Source organism: Pleurodeles waltl, chromosome 10, assembly GCF_031143425.1.
Source record: "Pleurodeles waltl isolate 20211129_DDA chromosome 10, aPleWal1.hap1.20221129, whole genome shotgun sequence".
In the NCBI taxonomy this organism is placed as follows: Eukaryota; Metazoa; Chordata; class Amphibia; order Caudata; family Salamandridae; genus Pleurodeles; species Pleurodeles waltl.
In genome coordinates this window covers 1,083,184,390-1,083,209,070 of record NC_090449.1, presented here as the reverse complement: position 1 = coordinate 1,083,209,070, position 24,681 = coordinate 1,083,184,390, and the positions used below count along the sequence as shown (strand labels likewise).

General features: G+C 47.4%; 1 protein-coding gene across 5 annotated transcripts in view; it reads left to right on the top strand.

The window, feature by feature from the left end:
• FAM13B (family with sequence similarity 13 member B) overlaps positions 1–24,681 on the top strand; it is a 387,820-nt gene that overhangs the window by 4,422 nt on the left and 358,717 nt on the right. For all 5 annotated transcript variants that reach the window (XM_069212170.1, XM_069212171.1, XM_069212172.1 and 2 more), the window contains exon 2: positions 24,476–24,632. The gene's annotated coding sequence lies outside the window, so the exon portion shown is untranslated. The remainder of the gene's footprint in view (positions 1–24,475; positions 24,633–24,681) is intronic.

Genomic DNA, 24,681 nt, shown 5'->3' with positions numbered 1-24,681 from the left:
TGTACGAAAAAGGGTTTGAGAACATCCCCTGCCAGTTATAGGCAAGTCACTCTTTTGGATGTGACTTGCAAATTATTTGCCATAAGCATTCTTCATCTTGAAGAGTGGGTATTCGGAAATAACCACATTCCAGTTGAGCAGGACAGTTTTCGAAAGAATTGTGGAGCCCTTGATAACATCGCAGCTTTGCAATCGCTCATAGAAAAGTATCCTCAGTTGAGGGGTATGCCTTTGTACTCTGCATTTGTTGATTTCTCCATGGCCTTCAATAGAGTAGACTGAGGACGATGCGGAGAAGATTGATTGTGCTACGAATCCCTGCATTCTTCCACTTGGACTCGAGTCCTAATGGGTGGGAGCCAAGGTTTGTAGAAGAGTGGCATGCAGAGTGGTTTGAGGCGACGCTCTGTGCTTTATGTTCCTGATCTGCAGGGTAGGCATGGCAAAGAGGGGATTCATGGATGGTTGTTGTCTTTTATATGTCAGTGATGATGTCCTGTTGGATTTAACTCCAGTTGGACTCCAAAGGTGCTTTGGAAGACTGGAGGAGCACTTCTTCAAAGTAAACCTCTCAAAGAGTAAAGTCCTGACTTTTAGAAAGAAGGGGCTAGAACTAATCAAAATGTTAATTGGTTTTATGGAGAGTGTATGGAAGAGGTGCGATTTTACCCTTACTTGGGGAGGGTTTTCTCAAGTAATTGTAGTAATAAGGGTCATATATATCACTGTAAAAGAAAGGCACTTTCTCAGGCCTCTGCAGAGACTTAGACGATTGTTATTATGTTGTACAAAAGCGGCAGAAAAGGGCGCTTTGTACATATCCGATCCGTTTACAAGGAAAAATTCTGAGAACTTTGAGCTACGTCTGCGAAGGGACATGCAACACTGGACCGTTTTCGACATAGTGGAGAGGAGTATTTGGCCTAAAATTTGAATTCTTTGGCTTCCACATTTGTTCTGCGGCAAATTCGGGTCCCCTCCACAGTTGTGCTCTCCTTGGCGACTGTTTTGAAGTGGAGTTGTAGCCTTAAGTGGAAAGGAGTCAGTTAGGGCTTTTCTAAAGCATTCCATCTTCCACATTGAGAGAGAGAGCTGTATTTTTATTTCTTCTTTATAAAAGCAATGGAAATGTTCGAGATAATTTAAAATGGGGGTTCTCCATTTTTAAAACATCTCTTAAAGTATTAAATCTTTTTGTAAAGTGAGCATGAAAAGGGATATTTTGCTCATTACACATCATGTGAGGATTAAATTGTTGTAGAAAGTAGTTTATGTATAAATCCTCAACCCTGTCTCACATGAAAACCCTACATGGTGTTCGTAGAATTATCCTGCTGTTAAGGTTAAACTTGGTTCCTCTGCCGGTGATTACCATAGTATGGGAAGGCGTTCCGAAGCATAGAGGCTCTGGGCGGATCACGACCTCGGTGGAGGGGGTCACTCCGTCCCCAGTCTGGCCAATATCCCGCACTCCGTATTCCTATGGAACTTGTAATACAGTGGGCGGGACATCCGTCACACTGGGGGTGGAGTAATCCCCCCCGCCAAAGTCGTGATCTGGCCCTATATGTGAAGTTGCTTTTAATGAGGTTCAAGACTTAAATCGTGATTTTTTTTTTTCCAGTTTGTGAGACCAATATTTTAAAAATGTGACATACATTCAGCAGTCGAGGGTCTCCATTGTTTATTTGCCCCCCCCCATTAGAAATAGTCAGTGGAAAAATGTTAACTTTTAAAAATGTTTCTTAAATAGGTTTTGACCGTATGTGATTCTGTGCACCAGGTTTCTTGACTTTGAGTTATAATGAATTGCAGATTTCTACATGTAGTTAGGTTTAATTTTTTTCCCAAATGTTTGACCTTAGATTCCTCTTTGTGTGTATCCGAAGCTTTGCACTTAGTTGTTGAGCGTATATTTTTCTTGAGCAGCCATCCATCTCATTTGCATTTTATGTTGTGATTTCCTTCCTATTGTCCTTCTGGGATTTTAAAATGTTTAGAATCTCATTATAATACTGTAATGAATTAAAACTATTCTCGCAGTAAAATGCTCATTTGCACTTCATATGTTGTGATTTTTCTAGACTGTTTAGTGCTTTTGCAATAACTCCTCTGTAAAACTCTATAATGGATGTATTTTTTTATGTGGACCTGAGTTGAGTTCCAAAACTTAAACAAATTAAAATAGATTGATTAGATTCAATTGTAGCTTTTCATGAATTTCGTGTGATTTGTTTCCATCGCCAGTAATGTCTGTGGGGTTCCGATTGTCATTTCAGCCAGATCTCAATCACGCCTCGTGTGTAGTGGTGCCTCCGTGCTGTAATTGCTGATTGACTGTTACTGAGGGAATAGTCCACTTGAGACATTAAGGGAGTTCTTTAATTAATAGCTTTATACTGTGTATGACCTATGCTAATATGAAGAGCAGGGAAAGACTTCCTTGGCCAGGTGTAAATTATTTTGAGACTTTACACTCGCCCAGACCTGTACGTGCCTTAGATTTGCTATAAAGATCCATCCCTTTATGGATTCAATGCCTCCTTGGTGTAAACAGCCACTGCTGCTGCCGATGTTTTGATTCATCTCCAGCGTTATGTGATGTAACAGTCTGATACTATGTGAATTAGTCATCAAATGCATCAGGTCCCGCTTAACCTATACAAACCTTATAGTGGAAATGAATCGTAAGTGGAAAGACCCATGGGACACTCTTTACAAACATTACTTTACAAACATGTTTTATTTATTTTCTTTTTTATTTAACAATTTCCGTAAAACTTATCTGACGTGTAGGAGGCTGGCTTGGTTTGTAGTGGGTACCTATGGTACTTACACCTTATACCAGGTCCAGTTATCCCTTGCTAGTGTAATGGAGGAAGTGTCTAGAAGGAAGCCTCTCTAGAGGTAGCTGTAGCAGAGCAGCCAAGGTCTAACTAGGAGACATTCAAAGCTCCTGCAATACCACTTATAGTTACATGTTACTTATACACAAGTAAAGACAATACTCAGTGTTACCAAAAATAAAGGTATTTATTTGGGTGACACAAATACCATAGAGACTGCACTCCCTTAGGAGGTAAGAAATGTATACACTAGTGTGCAGAAATAGCTGTAAAAACAGTTAGAAAACAGTGCAAATAGTGAAAATCACAACAGTTAGAAATGGGCCTAGTGGGAACACAAACAATATACTAAAATAGTGAAATGCGAAAGTCGGTTTCCCACCTAGGCAAGTGTGTAGAGGGGCGCTGGGAGTGTAAGAAAACACCAAAGGTAAGTAATAGAACCCACCCCAGAGCCCAGGAGTAAATCACAGTAACTTTCCTAGAACACACATGAACACGAGAAAGAAGATATTGCAAGAATCAGAAGAGACTACAAGACACCAACAATGGATTCCTGGACCTGAAGACCTGTGGAAGAAGGGGACCAAGTCCAAGAAGCACAGAAGAGTCCAGGAAGAACAGGAGCCCCTGCTAACCCAGATGAAGGTGCAAAAGAAGAACCACTGGTGAAGAACAACAGTCAGTACTGCACCAAAGAAGACGGATGTGGGTTCCTGGTTGGTGCAGATGACATCCCACTCTGGATGGATGATTGCAGTCTGGTTGCTGGATTCCGCCAACAAGCCTTGGCACATGCAAAGCTTGTGGTTACCGGAAAATGCCTCTGCCTTGGACCAGGAGAGACCTGGTGGCGTCTACTCAGGATGGGGAGTGAAGGGACTCTCAGCAACTCAGAGCTCTCAGAAGACCAGGCAGCGCATACAGGAGTCCCACAGCACGGGGACTAAGAAGGTGTAAAAGGCATCCCACTCAGCATGACACACAGGAATCCCACGCCGCCTGAGAACTACGCAGGAGGCTGTGCGTCGCAGGATGGAGTGCTGGGGGCCGGAGCTGCACGGTGCATGAAGAACTTTTTGGAAGGATGCCAACAAGCCTTGGCAACTGCAAAACACGCGGTGCACGGGGTACTGTCTTGCATGGGCAAGCTCTGACCCCCACTAAAGTTGGACAGTAGGACGTCAGGACTGTTGGAACCACTTCCGTCCACCACCAGTGATGCTGGATCCACGCAACTCATCAGGTGAGGGGACCCACGTCTCGTTGCGGAGAGGTGGCTGCCGAAGTGACTCCTTCACTTCAAGGGAGATTCCTTTGTTCTTCTGGTGCAGGCTGAAGACTGGCTGTCCTCTGAGGATGCACAACCTGGAACCAGGTGCAGTTGCTGGCAGGAGCTGAAGATACAACATTGCAGAAGTCGTATTGCTTCTTTGTTGCAGTTTGTAGAGTTCCTGGAGGGTCCAGATGCAGTTTCTTCAGTGAGAAGTCGAAGTGGAGGATGCAGAAGATTTCGGCTGGAGTCTTGCAATCCGAATCTGAAGAATCGCCCAAGAGAGGGACCCTAAATAGCCCTGAAAGTAGGAGTGGTCAGCTAAACAGGTAAGCCCCTATCAGGGGAGGGCTCTGACATCACCTGCTGGCATTGGCCACTCAGATGCTCCCAAAGTGCCCCACCACCTTGGAATCCAACATGGCAAACCCCAGGAACACTCTGGAGGAGCTCTGGGCACCACCCCTGGGGTGGTGCTGGACAGGGGAGTAGTCACTCCCCTTTCCTTTATCCGGTTTCGTGCCAGAGCAGGGACTGGGCGTCCCTGAACCAGTGTAGACTGGACTATACACGTAGGGCACCAAATGTGGTGCTGGACAGGGGAGTAGTCACTCCCCTTTCCTTTATCCGGTTTCGTGCCAGAGCAGGGACTGGGCGTCCCTGAACCAGTGTAGACTGGACTATACACGTAGGGCACCAAATGTGCCCTTCAAAACATTTCCAGTGGCTTGGGGAGGCTACCCCTCCCAAGCCTGTGACACCTATTTTCAAAGGGAGAGGGTGTAACACCCCTCTCCGAAAGGAAATCCTTTGTTCTGCCCTCCTGGATTTGAGCTGCTCAAGCAACAAGAGGGCAGAAACCTGTCTGACAGGAGGCAGCAGCTGGGGCAGCCTGGAAAACCTCAGAAGGATGGAATGGCAATACTGGGGGTCCTCGAAGGAACCCCAGAGTGCATGGAATCGCACAACCAAAGCCTTGGGGTATGATTCCAACATGTTTGATACCAAACATGTCTATGTTCAGAGTTACCATTATGTAGCTGGGCATAGGTGGTGATCTACGTCCAGTACATGTATAAAATGGTGTCTCCGCACTCACAAAGTCTGGGAAACTAGTCCTGGAGGTCGTGGGGGCACCTCTGCTAGTGCAGGGGTGCCCTCACACACAGGTAGTCTGCACCGTGCTCTCAGGGCTGGAGGGCCTGCTATAGGGGTGGCTTATAAGTGACCTGGTGCAGTGTAACTGGCAGTGAAAGGGTGCATGCACCTTTTCACGCAGGCTGCAATGGCAGTCCTGTAGAAGCCTTTGCATGGGCTTCCTTTGGGTGGCCAATGATAAGCTGCAGCCCATAGGGATCCCCTGCAACCCCAATGTCCTGGGTACCTAGGTACCATACACTAGGGACTTATAAGGGGGCACCAGTGTGCCAATTGTGGATGACATGCTGGATTACCAGTATCCTACAACCATAATTTAAGGGAGATGGCATAACTACTGGGGCCCTGATTAGCAGGATCCCAGTAGACGCAGTCTAACACACTGACAAACAAGCTAAAAGTGGGGGGTAACCATGCTAGAAAGATGCCACTTTCCTACACCCCTGCATCCGGAGCCCCTGGATCTTGGCGAGCTTACCCTGGCAGTTGTGGGTTTTCTTTTTAGCCTCTAGGCTTCCTCTAAACCAACCTCCTCCATTGACTTGCATTGGGCGCCCAACGTTGCTTTGGCACTCTGCACCCGGCTGCCCCTGTGCCGCTGAGGGTGTATGTTTGGTGCAGCCTTGTGCCCCCCACCGATGCTTGCCTCAACCCCAGGAGATCAACCCTTGACACCGCTTTACTCACCTCTGAGCGGCACATCTTTTGGTCACTCTCCATTGGTTAACATCGGGGGCGCACAGCGCTGTGTTGGCACTCTGCACCCGGCTGCCCATGTGCAGCAGAGGGTGTAAGTTTGGGGCTGCCCTTTGGCCCCCTTTGTTCTTACGCCCACCCCAGGAGATTGACCAGTGACACTGTTTTACTCACCCGTGAGCAGTGCATTTACATTCTCCCCCAGTCTCCATTGGTTAAAGTTGGGCACCCATGATTTGTAAGTCGAGTACTTACCTGCAAAACTGAATTCTTGTCTCTCCCACGCCTTCCTTCCCCCCCATAGGTTAACATTGAAGAATCTAAAAATTGCTCTGTCCATTTTTTTTTTTTTTAACTGAAAAGAATGTTTAATTTGAAAACTGCTTACCTTATAACGAAGGTCTTTGGTTCAAAACGTATATAAAAGCAAATGTTATTTTTCTAGTTTGGTCTCTAATTTTATTCTTTGTGTGTGTCTCGTGTATTGCCCCTCGGAGTACAAAAAATGCTTAGCGCGACTCCTTGATAAGCCTAACTGCTCATCCACACTACCACATATAAAGCATTAGACCGGTCTACTTTTGCCTCTGCAATACTGATTGGCGATCCATTGGACTATCTGCACGGTGTACTTCATTTCAGTGCACCATGTAGAGAGCCAGCTTCCTTCACTGGTGAAGGTCTGCAACTTTGCATTTGCTGATACCACTTGGTCAATAGGCAAATATACAAATCCAAAAGCTGCCTTTAGTTAGATTGCAATTTGTGTTCAGGAAAAGTTGCACTAGGTCCCAGTAGACATAGCTTCACTTTCTCCTCAAGAATTGGGGAAGAAGGCAGACCAGTGGGTCAAAACAAGAGTGACCAAAACTTCCACGAGTTGGGGGGGGAGGAGGTGGCTTAGGAACCACAAGAAAGAAGCCAAAAAGCTCCCGCAAAGGTAATAGTGTTGCCAAAACAGGGCAAAACAAAGTCTTCTAAAGGCCCCCAAAAACCTGCACAGGAGAGTGGGCCTCTAGACTCTTCCCAGCCTTAGCGTGGGGACAAATTGGGCACTTGTAAAACCAATGGACTCCAAAATGTCCAGTGTCTACTAGGGAATGATCTGGAGTCTTTAGCCTGGACTGAGGTAGAAAGACCCATGCAACTATGCTGGGTATCTCTCTGTGGTGTGTGCATCAACCAGAGCAGAGAGCAAAGCACAGGGTGAAAAAGTAGAGCTGGAGCCTGGACCACTGACCCAGCCTACCAAGAGAAAAGGCAAGAAGACTGGGGGGGCCAGCTTCTCCACAGATCAGGATCTCTCTCCTCAGGGAGAAGTCCTTGCAACCGCAGAGAGAACTGAGCCTCAGGAGCTTGGGCCTTACACGGCAGAGCTCCTATGACCAGGGGGACCCTCTAGGGTAGATCTGAGCCAGGGAGAACAAACCTGGCCCACTCTTGAAGGTCTGAGACAGTAGGCTGCTGCACAGGAAAAAAGGTGATGTTAGTGGTACCCACAGGACCTTTTGGGGGGGGGGGGGGGGGGGGCTCTGTATACGGAGACCGGAGTGCTTAAGCTTGGTGTGACCAGGAAATTGGTAGTGCCTCTGCAATACAGAGAGTTTCTCCTAACATTGGCTCATGACATCCCCTTAGCTGGGCATCTTGGCCAGACAAAAAGATAGTTGGTTGGTCAACCACTTCTATTGGCCAGGCATGTTCTGGAAAGTTAAGGAGTTTTGTAATTCATGTGTCACCTGTCAAGCCAGTGGCAAGACAGGTGAACAACTAAGGGCCCCCTTAATTCCTCTTCCATTGTTTGGAGTTCCCTTTGAAAGGATTGGTATTGACATTGTTGGACCCCTTGATCCTCCAACAGCATCAGGGAACATATTTGTACTGTTGGTAGAGGATCATGCCACTAGGTACCCTGAAGCAGTTCCCATAAGGACTACTACTGCCCCTGCAGTACCCAGGGTCCTCATTGGTATCTTTACCAAAGTGGGCTTTCCTGAGGAGGTGGTGTCACAGAGGAGCCACATTAATGTCTGGCTATTGAAGCACATGTTGGTTGAGTGTGGTGGGACCTATAAGTTAACAACCCCATATCATCCCCTGTGCAATTGTCTTGTTGAGAGAGTTAACAAGACTCAAAGGCATGATTGTATGGCTCCCAGAAAAACTCAGGAGTTATGATTTCCTACTCCATTGCCTGCTTTTTGCCTACAGGGAAGTGCCACGGAAGAGAGTGGGTTTTTTCCCCATTTGAATTTGGTTTCAGCGTCCTGTTAGGGGCCCACTTTGTCTTGTGAAAGAGGGATGGGAGAGACCTATGAGAGCCTAATTAGTGGATTATGTGCTTGGCCTTAGTTCCAGGGTGGCTGAGTACATGAAAAAAGCTAAGAAAAACCTAGAGACTAACCAGGAGCTCCAGAAACTCTAGTGTAGGAAGTGTTTGTGCCTCCTCCCAAGGGTGCCGCCAAAAGTGGGGGCCGTGGCCGGAGGGGGCGGGCAACTCCACTAAGCTGGAGTGTCCTGCGGTGCTGTGACAAAGGGGTGAGCCTTTGAGGCTCACCGCCAGGTGTTACAGCTCCTGCCTGGGGGAGGTGTTAGCATCTCCACCCAGTGCAGGCTTTGTTACTGGCCTCAGAGTGACAAAGGCACTCTCCCCATGGGGCCAGCAACATGTCTCTAGTGTGGCAGGCTGCTGGAACCAGTCAGCCTACACAGATAGTCGGTTAAGTTTCAGGGGGCACCTCTAAGGTGCCCTCTGTGGTGTATTTTACAATAAAATGTACACTGGCATCAGTGTGCATTTATTGTGCTGAGAAGTTTGATACCAAACTTCCCAGTTTTCAGTGTAGCCATTATGGTGCTGTGGAGTTCGTGTAAAACAGACTCCCAGACCATATACTCTTATGGCTACCCTGCACTTACAATGTCTAAGGTTTTGCTTAGACACTGTAAGGGCACAGTGCTCATGCACTGGTACCCTCACCTATGGTATAGTGCACCCTGCCTTAGGGCTGTAAGGCCTGCTAGAGGGGTGTCTTACCTATACTGCATAGGCAGTGAGAGGCTGGCATGGCACCCTGAGGGGAGTGCCATGTCGACTTACTCATTTTGTTCTCACTAGCACTACAAGCTGGTAAGCAGGGTGTCTGTGCTGAGTGAGGGGTCTCTAGGGTGGCATAATATATGCTGCAGCCCTTAGAGACCTTCCCTGGCATCAGGGCCCTTGGTACCAGAGGTACCAGTTACAAGGGACTTATCTGGATGCCAGGGTGTGCCAATTGTGGAATCAAAAGTACAGGTTAGGGAAAGAACACTGGTGCTGGGGCCTGGTTAGCAGACCTCAGCACACTTTCAATTCAAAACATAGCATCAGCAAAGGCAAAAAGTCAGGGGGTAACCATGCCAAGGAGGCATTTCCTTACACAACCCCCCCCCCAAACGAAAGAGGATGAGACTAACCTTTCCCAAGAGAGTCTTCATTGTCTAAGTGGAAGAACCTGGAAAGGCCATCTGCATTGGCATGGGCAGTCCCAGGTCTGTGTTCCACTATAAAGTCCATTCCCTGTAGGGAGATGGACCACCTCAACAGTTTTGGATTTTCACCTTTCATTTGCATCAGCCATCTGAGAGGTCTGTGGTCAGTCTGAACTAGGAAGTGAGTACCAAAGAGGTATGGTCTCAGCTTCTTCAGGGACCAAACCACAGCAAAGGCCTCCCTCTCAATGGCACTCCAACGCTGCTCCCTGGGGAGTAACCTCCTGCTAATGAAAGCAACAGGCTGGTCAAGGCCATCATCATTTGTTTGGGACAAAACTGCCCCTATCCCATGTTCAGAGGCATCTGTTTGCACAATGAATTGCTTGGAGTAATCTGGAGCTTTTAGAACTGGTGCTGTGCACATAGCTTGCTTCAGGGTGTCAAAGGCCTGTTGGCATTCTACAGTCCAGTTTACTTTCTTGGGCATTTTCTTGGAGGTGAGTTCTGTGAGGGCTGTCACAATGGATCCATATCCCTTCACAAACCTCCTATAGTACCCAGTCAAGCCAAGGAATGCCCTGACTTGAGTCTGGGTTTTTGGAGCTACCCAGTCCAGAATAGTCTGGATCTTGGGTTGGAGTGGCTGAACTTGGCCTCCACCTACAAGGTGTCCCAAGTAAACCACAGTTCCCTGCCCTATCTGGCATTTGGATGCCTTGATAGAGAGGCCTGCAGATTGCAGGGCTTTCAAAACCTTCTTCAGGTGGACCAGGTGATCCTGCCAGGTGGAGCTGAAGACAGCAATATCATCAAGATAAGCTGCACTAAAGGATTCCAACCCAGCAAGGACTTGATTCACCAACCTTTGGAAGGTGGCAGGGGCATTCTTTAAACCAAAGGGCATAACAGTGAACTGATAATGCCCATCAGGTGTGGAGAATGCTGTCTTTTCTTTTGCTCCAGGGGCCATTCTGATTTGCCAGTACCCTGCTGTTAAGTCAAAGGTACTTAAGAATTTGGCAGCCCCTAATTTGTCTATTAGCTCATCAGCTCTAGGAATGGGATGAGCATCTGTCTTGGTGACAGAGTTGAGACCTCTGTAGTCCACACAAAACCTCTTCTCTCTCTTTCCTTCTTTGGTGTGAGGTTTGGGGACTAAGACCACTGGGCTAGCCCAGGGGCTGTCAGAGTACTCAATTACTCCCAATTCCAGCATCTTGTGGACTTCCACCTTGATGCTTTCCTTAACTTGGTCAGACTGTCTAAATATTTTGTTTTTGACAGGCATGCTGTCTCCTGTGTCCACATCATGGGTACACAGGTGTGTCTGACCCGGGGTTAGGGAAAAGAGTTCAGCAAACTGCTGCAGGACCTTTCTGCAGTCAGACTGCTGTTGGCTAGAGAGGGTGTCTGAATAGATCACTCCATCTACTGAGCCATCTTTAGGGTCTGATGAGAGGAGATCAGGGAGAGGTTCACTCTCAGCTTCCTGGTCCTCATCTGTTACCATCAACAGATTTACATCAGCCATGTCATGGAAGAGCTTAAGGCGGTTCACATGGATCACCCTCTTGGGGCTCCTGCTTGTGCCCAGGTCCACCAGGTAGGTGACCTGACTCTTCCTTTCTAGTACTGGGTAAGGGCCACTCCATTTGTCCTGGAGTGCCCTGGGAGCCACAGGCTCCAGAACCCAGACTTTCTGCCCTGGTTGAAATTCAACCAGTGCAGCCTTTTGGTCATACCACAACTTCTGGAGTTGTTGGCTGGCCTCAAGGTTTTTACTTGCCTTTTCCATGTACTCTGCCATCCTTGAGCGAAGGCCAAGTACATAGTCCACTATGTCTTGTTTAGGCTCATGAAGAGGTCTCTCCCAGCCTTCTTTAACAAGAGCAAGTGGTCCCCTTACAGGGTGGCCAAACAGAAGTTCAAAGGGTGAGAATCCTACTCCCTTCTGAGGCACCTCTCTGTAAGCGAAAAGCAGACATGGCAGGAGGACATCCCATCTCCTTTTGAGTTTTTCTGGGAGCCCCATGATCATGCCCTTTAATGTCTTGTTGAATCTCTCAACAAGGCCATTAGTTTGTGGATGATATGGTGTAGTGAATTTGTAAGTCACTCCACACTCATTCCACATGTGTTTTAGGTATGCTGACATGAAGTTGGTACCTCTGTCAGACACCACCTCCTTAGGGAAACCCACTCTGGTAAAGATACCAATGAGGGCCTTGGCTACTGCAGGGGCAGTAGTCGACCTAAGGGGAATAGCTTCAGGATACCTAGTAGCATGATCCACTACTACTAGGATGTACATATTTCCTGAGGCTGTGGGAGGTTCTAGTGGACCAACTATGTCCACACCCACTCTTTCAAAGGGGACCCCCACCACTGGAAGTGGAATGAGGGGGGCCTTTGGATGCCCACCTGTCTTACCACTGGATTGACAGGTGGGGCAGGAGAGGCAAAACTCCTTAACCTTCTGGGACAAATTGGGCCAGTAGAAGTGGTTGACTAACCTCTCCCACGTCTTGGTTTGTCCCAAATGCCCAGCAAGGGGAATATCATGGGCTAAGGTCAGAATAAACTCCCTGAAACCCTGAGGCACTACCACTCTCCTAGTGGCACCAGGTTTGGGATCTCTTGCCTCAGTGTACAGGAGTCCATCTTCCCAATAGACCCTATGTGTTCCATTTTTCTTGCCCTTGGACTCTTCAGCAGCTTGCTGCCTAAGGCCTTCAAGAGAGGGACAGGTTTCTTGTCCCTTACACAACTCTTCCCTTGAGGGTCCCCCTGGGCCCAAGAGCTCAACCTGATAAGGTTCCAGCTCCATAGGCTCAGTTCCCTCAGAGGGCAGAACTTCTTCCTGAGAAGAGAGGTTCTCTTTTTGGTGTTGTGTTGCAGCTGGTTTCCCAGCTGACTTTCCTTTTCTCTTGGTAGGCTGGGCCATTTTTCCAGACTCCAGCTCTACTTTTTCACCCTGTGCCTTGCACTGTGCCCTAGTCTTGACACACACCAGTTCAGGGATACCCAGCATGGCTGCATGGGTTTTCAGTTCTACCTCCGCCCATGCTGAGGACTCCAGGTCGTTTCCAAGCAAACAGTCTACTGGGATATTTGAGGAGACCACCACCTGTTTCAGGCCATTGACCCCTCCCCACTCTAAAGTTACCATTGCCATGGGATGTACTTTAGTCTGATTGTCAGCATTGGTGACTGGATAGGTTTGTCCAGTCAGGTATTGGCCAGGGGAAACCAGTTTCTCTGTCACCATAGTGACACTGGCACCTGTATCCCTCAGGCCCTCTACACTTGTCCCATTAATTAAGAGCTGCTGCCTGTATTTTTGCATGTTAGGGGGCCAGGCAGCCAGTGTGGCTAAATCCACCCCACCCTCAGAGACTAATGTAGCTTCAGTGTGACTGATTTGCTCTGGGCACACTGTTGATCCCACTTGGAGACTGGCCATTCCAGTTTTAGCTGGATGGGAGTTAGAAGTGGTATCTTTCTTGGGACAGGCCTTGTCTCCAGTTTGGTGTCCAGACTGACTACAGTTACGACACCAGGCCTTTTTGGGATCAAAGTTTTTACCCTTGTACCCAGAATTGTTTTGTGAAGAGGCTCTGGGCCCACCCTCCTGTGCAGGTTTTTGGGGGCCTGTAGAAGACTCTTTACTATCTTTGTTTTTGGCTGTCTCGCCACCTTTCCCCTGGGGAGGTTTTGTGACCCCTTTCTTTTGGTCACCCCCTGTGGAAGTTTTGGACACCCTAGTCTTGACCCAATGGTCCGCCTTCTTTCCCAATTCTTGGGGAGAAATTGGTCCTAGGTCCACCAGATGCTGATGCAGTTTATCATTGAAACAATTACTTAATAGGTGTTCTTTCACAAATTGTACAACCCATCATAATCATTTACACCATTGCCTTGAATCCAACCATCTAGTGTTTTTACTGAGTAGTCTACAAAGTCAACCCAGGTCTGGCTCGAGGATTTTTGAGCCCCCCTGAATCTGACCCTATACTCCTTAGTGGAGAATCCAAAGCCCTCAATCAGGGTACCCTTCATGAGGTCATAAGATTCTGCATCTTTTTTAGAGAGTGTGAGGAGTCTATCCCTACACTTTCCTGTGAACATTTCCCAAAGGAGAGCACCCCAGTGAGATTTGTTCACTTTCCTGGTTTCACAAGCCCTCTCAAAAGCTGTGAACCATTTGGTGATGTCATCACCATCTTCATAATTTTTACAATCCCTTTGGGGATTTTCAACATGTCAGGAGAATCTCTGACCCTATTTATGTTGCTGCCACCATTGATGGGTCCTAGGCCCATCTCTTGTCTTTCCCTTTCTATGGCTAGGATCTGTTTTTCCAAAGCCAATCTTTTGGCCATCCTGGCTAACTGGATGTCCTCTTCACTGGAGTTATCCTCAGTGATTTCAGAGAGGCTGGACCCTCCTGTGAGGGAGCCAGCATCTCTGACTGACTATTATTTTTGGAGTCAGGGCTTGAGAAGCCCTGTTCTCCCTAGATAGGACTGGTGGAGGGGATTCTTCCTCCAGTTCACTATCATCCTCCTCTGTGTTATCCACAGAGGGGTTGGCTCTATCATACTCTGCCAACAGCTCCTGGAGCTGTACTTTGGTAGGTCTGGAGCCCATTGTTATTTTTCTTATGTTACAGAGTGACCTTAGCTCTTTCATCTGGAGATGGAGGTAAGGTGTGGTGTCGAGTTCCACCACATTCATCTCTGTACTAGACATTATTCTTCTAAAAGTTGGAATGCTTTTAAGAATCTAAAACTAGTTCTAGAATCTAATTCAAACTTTTACAAACTTTTAAACTCTAAAAGAAATGCTAACAGGGACTAACACAAGGCCCTAGCAGGACTTTAAAGAATTTAGAAAACTTTTCAAATTGCAAAAATCAATTTCTAATGACAATTTTGGAATTTGTCGTGTGATCGGGTATTGGCTGAGTAGTCCAGCAAATGCAAAGTCTTGTACCCCACCGCTGATCCACCAATGTAGGAAGTTGGCTCTGTATGTGCTATTTCAAAGTAAGGAATAGCATGCACAGAGTCCAAGGGTTCCCCTTAGAGGTAAAATAGTGGTAAAAAGAGATAATATTAATGCTCTATTTTGTGGTAGTGTGGTCGAGCAGTAGGCTTATCCAAGGAGTAGTGTTAAGCATTTGTTATACATACACATAGACAATAAATGAGGTACACACACTCAGAGACAAATCCAGCCAATAGGTTTTGTTATAGAAAAATATATTTTCTTAGTTTATTTTAAGAACCACAGGTTCAAATTTTACATGTAATATCTCATTTGAAAGGTATTGCAGGTAAGTACTCTAGGAACTTTGAATCATTACTTTAGCATGTATACTTTTCACATAAAACACAATAAGCTGTTTTAAAAGTGGACACTTAGTGCAATTTTCACAGTTCCTGGGGGAGGTAAGTTATTGTTACTTTTCACAGGTAAGTAAGTCACTTACAGGTTTGAGTTTTTGGTCCAAGGTAGCCCACCGTTGGGGGTTCAGAGCAACCCCAAAGTTATCACACCAGCAGCTCAGGGCCGGTCAGGTGCAAAGGTCAAAGAGGTGCCCAAAACACATAGGCTATAATGGAGAGAGGGGGGTGCCCCGGTTCCAGTCTGCCAGCAGGTAAGTACCCGCGTCTTCGGAGGGCAGACCAGGGGGGTTTTGTAGGGCACCGGGGGGGGACACAAAGTAGCACAGAAAGTACACCCTCAGCAGCGCGGGGGCGGCCGGGTGCAGTGTGCAAACACGCGTCGGGTTTCCTTCGGTTTTCAATGGGAGACCAAGGGGTCTCTTCAGCGGTGCAGGCAGGCAAGGGGGGGGCTCCTCGGGTTAGCCACCACCTGGGCAAGGGAGAGGGCCTCCTGGGGGTCACTCCTGCACAGAAGTTCCGTTTCTTTAGGGGCTGGGGGCTGCGGGTGCAGGGTCTTTTCCAGCCGTCGGGAAATGGAGTTCAGACAGTCGCGGTCAATGGGAGCCTGGGGATTCCCTCTGCAGGCGTCGCTGTGGGGGCTCAGGGGGGACAACTTTGGTTACTCACAGTCGTAGAGTCGCCGGAGGGTCCTCCCTGAGTTGGTTGTTCTCCACCAGTCGAGTCGGGGTCGCCGGGTGCAGTGTTGCAAGTCTCACGCTTCTTGCGGGGAGTTGCAGGGGTCTTTAAATCTGCTCCTTGTAACAAAGTTGCAGTTCTTTTGGAGCAGTGCCGCTGTCCTCAGGAGTTTCTTGTCTTTTTCGAAGCAGGGCAGTCCTCAGAGGATTCAGAGGTCGCTGGTCCCTTGGAAAGCGTCGCTGGAGCAGGTTTCTTTGGAAGGCAGGAGACAGGCCAGTAAGTCTGGGGCCAAGGCAGTTGGTGTCTTCTGTTCTTCCTCTGCAGGGGTTTGTCAGCTCAGCAGTCCTTCTTCTTGTAGTCGCAGGAATCTAGTTTCTAGGTTCAGGGAGAGCCCTTAAATACTAAATTTAAGGGCGGGTTTAGGTCTGGGGGGTTAGTAGCCAATGGCTACTAGCCCTGAGGGTGAGTACACCCTCTTTGTGCCTCCTCCCAAGGGGAGGGGGTCACATCCCTAATCCTATTGGGGGAATCCTCCATCTGCAAGATGGAGGATTTCTGAAAGTTAGTCACTTCAGCTCAGGACACCTTAGGGGCTGTCCTGACTGGCCAGTGACTCCTCCTTCATGCTTTCTTTGTTTCCTCCAGCCTTGCCGCCAAAAGTGGGGGCCGTGGCCGGAGGGGGGCGGGCAACTCCACTAAGCTGGAGTGTCCTGCGGTGCTGTGACAAAGGGGTGAGCCTTTGAGGCTCACCGCCAGGTGTTACAGCTCCTGCCTGGGGGAGGTGTTAGCATCTCCACCCAGTGCAGGCTTTGTTACTGGCCTCAGAGTGACAAAGGCACTCTCCCCATGGGGCCAGCAACATGTCTCTAGTGTGGCAGGCTGCTGGAACCAGTCAGCCTACACAGATAGTCGGTTAAGTTTCAGGGGGCACCTCTAAGGTGCCCTCTGTGGTGTATTTTACAATAAAATGTACACTGGCATCAGTGTGCATTTATTGTGCTGAGAAGTTTGATACCAAACTTCCCAGTTTTCAGTGTAGCCATTATGGTGCTGTGGAGTTCGTGTAAAACAGACTCCCAGACCATATACTCTTATGGCTACCCTGCACTTACAATGTCTAAGGTTTTGCTTAGACACTGTAGGGGCACAGTGCTCATGCACTGGTACCCTAACCTATGGTATAGTGCACCCTGCCTTAGGGCTGTAAGGCCTGCTAGAGGGGTGTCTTACCTATACTGCATAGGCAGTGAGAGGCTGGCATGGCACCCTGAGGGGAGTGCCATGTCGACTTACTCATTTTGTTCTCACTAGCACACACAAGCTGGTAAGCAGGGTGTCTGTGCTGAGTGAGGGGTCTCTAGGGTGGCATAATATATGCTGCAGCCCTTAGAGACCTTCCCTGGCATCAGGGCCCTTGGTACCAGAGGTACCAGTTACAAGGGACTTATCTGGATGCCAGGGTGTGCCAATTGTGGAATCAAAAGTACAGGTTAGGGAAAGAACACTGGTGCTGGGGCCTGGTTAGCAGACCTCAGCACACTTTCAATTCAAAACATAGCATCAGCAAAGGCAAAAAGTCAGGGGGTAACCATGCCAAGGAGGCATTTCCTTACATCTAGTTTAACCAAAAAACTGCACTAGTTGTTTACCAACCAGGGCAGTAGGTATGGGTATTGGAGCCTCTGCCCCCAATGGTCCTCCAAGACAAGTGGCGTGGACCCTACCGCGTCCTAGAGGGAAAAGGGGAAGTCACCTAGCTGCTGGACTTTGCCAGTTGTAGGAATCCCAAGAGGGTGGTCCATGTTAACTGCTTGAAACCCTACCATGACAACTGATGTGACCTTGCTCATGGCCACAGAGCAGGGAGAGGAAATTGAGTGAGCCTCTCCTTGGTCTCCTCTCCAACAATCCCAGTGACGGTTCAGTTGAAGAAGTTGCCTTTTCAGACACCCTCTGTGACCAACAGCAAACTGACTGCAGGCAGGCCTTTAACCAATTTGCCCTTTGGTGTGAAGAATGCCACTGCCACCTTTCAGAGGTTGGTGAACAATTCATCTCTACCTGGCAGGATCACCTGATCCACTTCAGAAAGGTAATTGAGGCTCTCAAAAAGGCAGCCCTCATGATCATGGCATGCAAGTGCCATATACGGCAGGACCAAGTTGTATACGTGGGACACCTTAAGATCCAGACTATGCTGGACTGGGAGGCTCCAACATCCCAGACCCAAGTCGGGGCATTCCTTGGCTTGACTGAATATTACAGAACATTTGTGAAGGGCTATGGCACCATTGTGGCACCCCTCACATAACTTACATCCAAAAAGATGCCTAAAAAGGTAAACTGTCAAGACATTTGACACACCCTGAAAGAAGCAATGTGCTCTGCTCCTGTTCTGAAAGCTCCAGATTGCTTTAAGCAGTTCATTGTTCAGATAGATGCCTCTGAACATGGGATAGTAGAAGTCCTGTCGTAAATCAATGATGATAGCCATGACCAGCCTATTGCTTTCGTTACCAGGAGGTTAACTCCCTGTTACCAGTGTTGGAGTGGCATTGAGAGGGAAGCCTTTGCTGTGGTCTGGTCCCTGGAGAAGCTGAGGCCATACATGGTTGGCTCTCATTTCCTTGTTTCAAACTACTGACCACAGGCCTCTCAGATGGCTAATGCAAATGAAGGATGAAAACCCCAAACTGTTAAGGTGGTCCATTCCCTACATGGAATGGACTTTACAGTGGAGCACAGACCTGGGACTGACCATGCCAATGCAGATTGCCTTTCCAGGTTCTTGCACTTAGAACTAGAAACCTCCCCTGGAAATGGCTGGCTTAATCCTATTGTGTTTTGTTTGGGGGGGGTGGGGCTGTATGGGTCATGGGCCCACTTTTTGCTTGGTTTCTAGTGTAATATCGACTGAAAGTGCACTGGGTACCTGCTAAACAGGTCTCCAGTGCAAGATCTTTCTCCCAAAACTGCAGTCATTTTTAGGTTGAGTTTAGCAGGGCGCAAGCACTGCTCTTCGACATGTTGTAATCTACTCTGTGGGCTTTAACCACACCCATCCCTTTCATTCATTCTGGTCCTTCCTTTCAAAATTCCCTTGATTTGGTAAATTAATACTTCACGTTTGTCCTGCCTCAAGGCTGCTTTGTTACATCTTGCAGACTGACCCTGTGACATGGATTATTGCACCATCGGCCAGATACCGTAGTGTAGGGCACTATCCTTTTCTTCTGCCTCACCGCTTTGTGCTGCGTGGTCGTATGTTGTTTCTTCCTCTTCCTTGGTTTGGGCATGCCCTGTTTCTTTGTGGTGTCTGCGCACAAAGGCTGCAAGATGGAGGGGGGTTCTTTTAATTTATTTTAAAAATGTTTAAAGGTTCATATAGCGCAAACTCGATTGGAGGAGCACTTTACACGAGGGTGTGAAGTTTCATGTAGTGCAACCTCGATCAGAGGAGTGCATTACATGAGGAGCGTTTTACAAGTTGAGCAGTTTAAAAATATAAAAACTGGAGCATTTACAACAGAAATAAACACAGAAATCCTCAAACTAAAATATTCGCTGCACTCTGGAAACGCACCTCCTAATGCTTTGTGGGGCTTTTCTTTTTTCAAAACATTTTTGCCCATAACTCAGCCTTCGACCATGGGACCACCACCAAACAGTTCAGCACAACACCCTCTTTATTTCTAGGTCATCTCTGGTTCCCCACCCTAGGTTACGGGGAATAGTAACCTCTCCCACCATTCAATGTCTTGAAGCTCTCTCATGGCTGAAACCTTTCTTTTACAGGCTGAAACCTTTCTTTTACATCGGGGAGTAGTGCTGTTTGTGTTCGAAGGCCCTTGTTTGTAGTAGTATTGGAGTAGGCCTGAAGATGTGTAAGGCACTACACTCTCTAGGGGTTACATATATGGTTACACTGCATTATTTTCAGCCATTCTGTTTTCATGTCGTTATGCCCTCTAGGCGCTGTATATATGGCTACATGACCATGTTTCTTTCGCATTTTATAGTTGTGCCCTCTCTGGTCTGTTCTAAGCATCACAGTGAAGATACTAGAATGTTCAATAAAATAATTCTGGAAATATTTAGATTTTTGGCTGCAGGTGGAGGAAGCAGGTAAATGCAGAGCCACTTGTATTATGCGGCAGAGGACCACATTATGCAGCAGGATGGACCAATTTATGTGGCAAGAAAAGTGCAATTATGTACTTACAACGCCAGTAGCTTTAACTCAAGCAAATGTGAGTCCTATTGCATTGCGAATGCTTGTTCCGATTGCCAAACTGTTTAGTTGCCACTGTAAGTCCCTAGTAGATGGTACCCTTGGTACTTGGGACATGAGGCAAGAAAGAAGGCCCCTGAGAGATGCAGTACAGATTATGCCACTCTCGGGGACCCTCTCACCTTCGCAGGCTGCTTGTCTTGGTGCACACCTGTGTGCCCTGTCCTTTGCCCACTGCATGTAATATTTGTAAGGCACCCTTCTGGCAGGCCCTTTGGCCCTAAAGGCAGGGTGCGTTACATTCCATGTGACGCCGTACTTGAACAGTGCAGCTATTTTAAGTACATGTGCCGGACAGTGGTCACTACGAGCTACTTGATAGCTTCACTGACAATAGGGATGTTGTTATCAAACATCTTGTATTAATAAACTCTCACGGAATCCAATGATGGATTTGTAAATACATGGACACAGAGGGCACCCTAACCCTAGCACTGTCACTGACTGGTGCAAACCAGTTCAGCCGCCTTAGACAGTGTTGTGGCTCCCTGAGGTGAGAACCAACGCTCTTGAGGGCTCAGGACAAAGGCCTTCTCTGGGTAGAGGTGATAACATCTCTTCCACGCAGGATGGACATTCCAGGTCGGGGAGCTTCAAAGGCCTTTCCAGCTTTGAAATGTGAACCTGGCCTCTCCAAATGTCAGAGAAGGCCGGACCTCTGTTTCTGACCCCACTTTTGGCGGCATGACTGGTGGGGAAAATTAGTTAACTTAGCAGGAGTGCCCACTTCATGCTAGTCCCACCCCTCATTCCTTCGATCTCGTTTAGAAGGAATTGGGCCAATAGGGTTAGTGCTATGCCCCCTTCCTATAGGAAGTGGTCATAAGAAGATTGTAGTTACCCTAAAGGTGAGTAGCCCGTTGCCTACCATGTGGCACCCCTGTAACGCCCCTAAAGTCAGTATTTAGGTGGCACCCCTGAACCCTAGAACTCAGATTCCTATTGACCTGAGAAGAGCTGGACACTACAGCGGTGCAACAGCAGAGAAGACTGCAGACATCAACTGACTTAGTCCCAGCCCTTCCGGCCTGTCTGCAGCTCTCAATGATTTTGTATGAAAGACGACCTCCAAAGCCCTGGTAGGTCTGCCTGCCTTCAACAAAGACCAAGGTCTCTTGAGAACAGTGGACCTGTTCAAGAAGAAACCAACCTTAAAAGAACAAGAATGCTACCCTGAGGAACCACGAAACCCCACCTGGACCCACTTCTGCACCCGACGCGTACAGCCCGAGCGGTCCACTGGTCCTGTGAAGGTTCTCCAGTGATTCTGAGCTTGAGTCCACTGTGGGTTGACCACAGCTGAACTCTGCCTCAAAGCCTGAAGCCCACGTACTCCACCAGAATTGGCTACCTAGATTTTTTACTGTATCCTGTGAGTCTCACTCACTGTAACTGGACTGAGCGTGTTAACCGCCAGTGTGTCTGCCTGTTAAAAGGCTGCTTTGACAAAGCTAGGGTAAGAAGCTCTGGGCTGGTTACACGTGACTGTGTGTGCACACTGCATGTGGGCTGTCGCAGAAGAGACTGTTGTGTAGCCATTTTATGTATAGCTCCATGCACGTTAGTTTAACATACTAGGCCGCTGTGCACTTTGCCCTAGATATATTTTATTCAGCTTCGCACTTTTATTTTACAATAACCAGTTTTTACAGTCTTGTTTTAATTTCTTCTATCACACTTTTTAGCTTAGTTCAGCACTGTGTTTTCAAATAATGCATTCTTGCTCGCCCTGTGCTTCAGTCAAGGCTACAGTCTGGTACATTGCCGGTAAACGTGGTAGAAGTTTAGTCTCCAGCATTTGTAGAAAATACACATCTTTACGTAGGGACATTTTCTTAGAACACCTGCATGCTAGTTATAAAAACACTTTCTAGTCCTAGTACACGTCAAGAGGGAGATTCCAGCCAGGGAACCACAACTAGATGCTGACTGCCCCGTTGCAGATGCTGACGCAGATTACAGGCCTTTGCTTAGGTATGAGGGTTGATGTCTTCCCGGGTGAACCTGAAAGGCAGGCTTAGAGCTTAAAATGCTGTGCTCAAAATATAACTTAGAGAGCGAATAATCTAGCGGCACTATGATAGCCTTATTCTTGTGCTTCACTCTCGTCGTTACTATTTTAATATTACTGTGTTGTGTAGTTCTGGTTATTGCAGCTCACGCTTTGCTATCCAAAATGCATTTGTTTTATTAAACCAATCTTTAAAACTTACACTGCCTTTATTGTCATTTATATTTGAGACCGCATTGTGTATGAGAGAACCAGTTGTGACCTGACTGACCACGACTTCCCTGAGAAGTACTGATATGTCATGCGCTCGGCTGCCCAATTGTCTCTGCCATTGGGGGGAGATGAGGCACTGCTAGTTAGCCGGAGCAAAACCCTGATTTTGAGTGACAAGCGTCATCCACCTTGGGTCAGACTCAGTCCCCCACATTGTGGATGATCTTGCTGCTCAAAATCCAGTAGTCTCATTAAGATAATGAGAGCCTATGCGACAAGACTGTGCAAGGGTAGGTTTTGACCTGGGATAGGACTTCTAATATGAGTGGGCACTCATGGTGTAGGTCTGGGAGCACCACAGATTTTCCAGCGAGCTCAACACTGTTTTTATGTTTATATATAATAATTATCAATGAAAAAAAACAAATGTTAAAGTTTGGTATTAGTTACGAAACCTTTTTTCCTCTATACAAACCAAATTTAAACTGCACAAACTTGAAAAATTCTAAAGTTAGCATATTAATTTTCATTTACAATGTGTCCACCACCTTCATGTTATTATAAGTAGTGCACACTTTTCGGCTCTCAAACCAGACAACACTAACTAAAGCTCACCAGTCTATCATGCACTGTTCTCACAAATAATGATGCACCACTCTACAACACTGCACTGTACGAGGCTCTCCACAACACTCCACACTGAACTATGTCACAACTCCACTCAATGCCGCTACACGTACATTGAATTTGAATGCTTTTTAAAAATGTTTAATGTTTCAAAGCATAGAGTCCAGAGTTGCGAGTGAGTCGTACAGCACAGTGGAGGAGTGTGTGGTAAAGTCTGTTGTCACTGACTGGAGCATTGATGATCGGAATAGAATGGAGAAAAGTAGAGTGTAGATCTTTATTATACAGTATACTAAAATGGTATATCGTGTAATGGCGTGGTGTGTCATATAGTGGAGTCAATTATTGTATACTTGAGCAGCGAGTTGTACAGTGGAATGGCGAGTCGAACAATAGAGTAGGGTGGCGTAGGCTTTCATTGAGTGGACTGTTTTAGAGTGAAGTAAAATCCTAGTGGAGTATCGTCAAGTGGAGTGTCATACAGTACAGTGGAGAAGTGTCGTGGAGTGCTGTCATACAGTGGCGCATCGTATCTCGGAGAAGTTGAGTGTCGTCGAGTGTCATACAGTGTAGTAGTGGATGGCCGTGGAGTAGAGTGTCATAGAGTCTACTGTTCTGGAGTTGCATACAGTGGACTAGTGTCGGACAGTGGAGCGGCATAGAGTGCAATGTAGTGGAGTACACTGTAGTGGGGTACTATAGAGTGGCTTGGCACTTTGTAGAGTGGAGTGGCATAGCATGCAGTCGATTTAAAGTATAAATTGTAGTACCCTGTTGTACAGTAGAGTACAATGAAGTGTGGTACAGTATTGAAAAGGGATGTAGACTGCAGTGGATTAGAGGGGCATACAGTCTGGTTGATTTTGTAAAGTTGGTTGACCGTGTTACTCTACAGTAGAGTGGAGTACTGTCAGTTGAGAGGACTAAAGCGGATAGTGGCTAACAATGTGGTAGAGCAATGGCGTGCAGTATAGTACAGTGGAGTGGAGAGCTATAGACTGGAGGGACGTGTGGGAGAGTGGCATATAGTGCAGTAGTGTTGTATAGAGAAGTTCCATAGTGTATAGTAATGTGTGACCTAGGGCCTCCGGCAACAAAACCTAACTCTGGAAGATTGTCTGACAGATCGGTCTGCCTAACTAGCAATGTCTATACTTTTGACAGTTTTCACAGGCCCGTGAGCTACGCTCGCCCAGCCCCCTCCCTCTGGAGGCAGCTAGACGAGTGTAACTGTCCATACTACTCTTTACACATTATCAACTGGACATGTTGGCTTTGCCAGTGTTTGTTGTTGAGTAACCACTGTCCGATTTGTATCTCTCTCCCTGGAGCGGTTTCATACATTGAAAGCATAAATGATTGTGGTCCAGTGCAGGTGCTCATTCAAGTCTATTTTCAATGCTTGTTCAGTGAACTGTTGAGGCAGCCAGCATTGCGCTGACCCTCTGCGATGTGGACTCGAGCAGCTCCTGCAAGATTAAACTTTGTTTCAGCAAGCCTCCTGGTGTCTGGGCTTGGTAGTTTCATATTTTTCAATCCCGAATATCCATGATGGCTTCCAGAGTGCTGCCCTTGTGGCTTTCTGGGGTATTTGAGTCACATAAGAGGGTGTGAGGGTTGGAGAAAGGTTGGGTATACTCTCTCCCTTGTTGGGCAGCTTGGACACTAGCTCTGCAGGAGTCCGCCTGTGTGCTTGTGGTTCTTTAGTAACCCCAGAGAGGCAGCATACGGGCGAACCTCGGAGCAAGCTTCGTTCCAAAGATTTGCTTTGCTTTTTACCACTGAACCCTTGTTTTCCAGATTACCTGCTGAAGTGCTGTCCAAAGTTCACGTTTCTTCAATGAGGAACTACCGGCTCATCTTCTGCCACAATCTCAAACAACCATAAATGCATAGAGCGTGCTTGCTGACTGGGCTGGCACACAACCCTCCCTTCGTCATTGGTCTTCAGACTCTGGTAAGTCTCCTCAGCCACGTCTGCAGCTGGCAGTGCGTGCTTCTGTCTG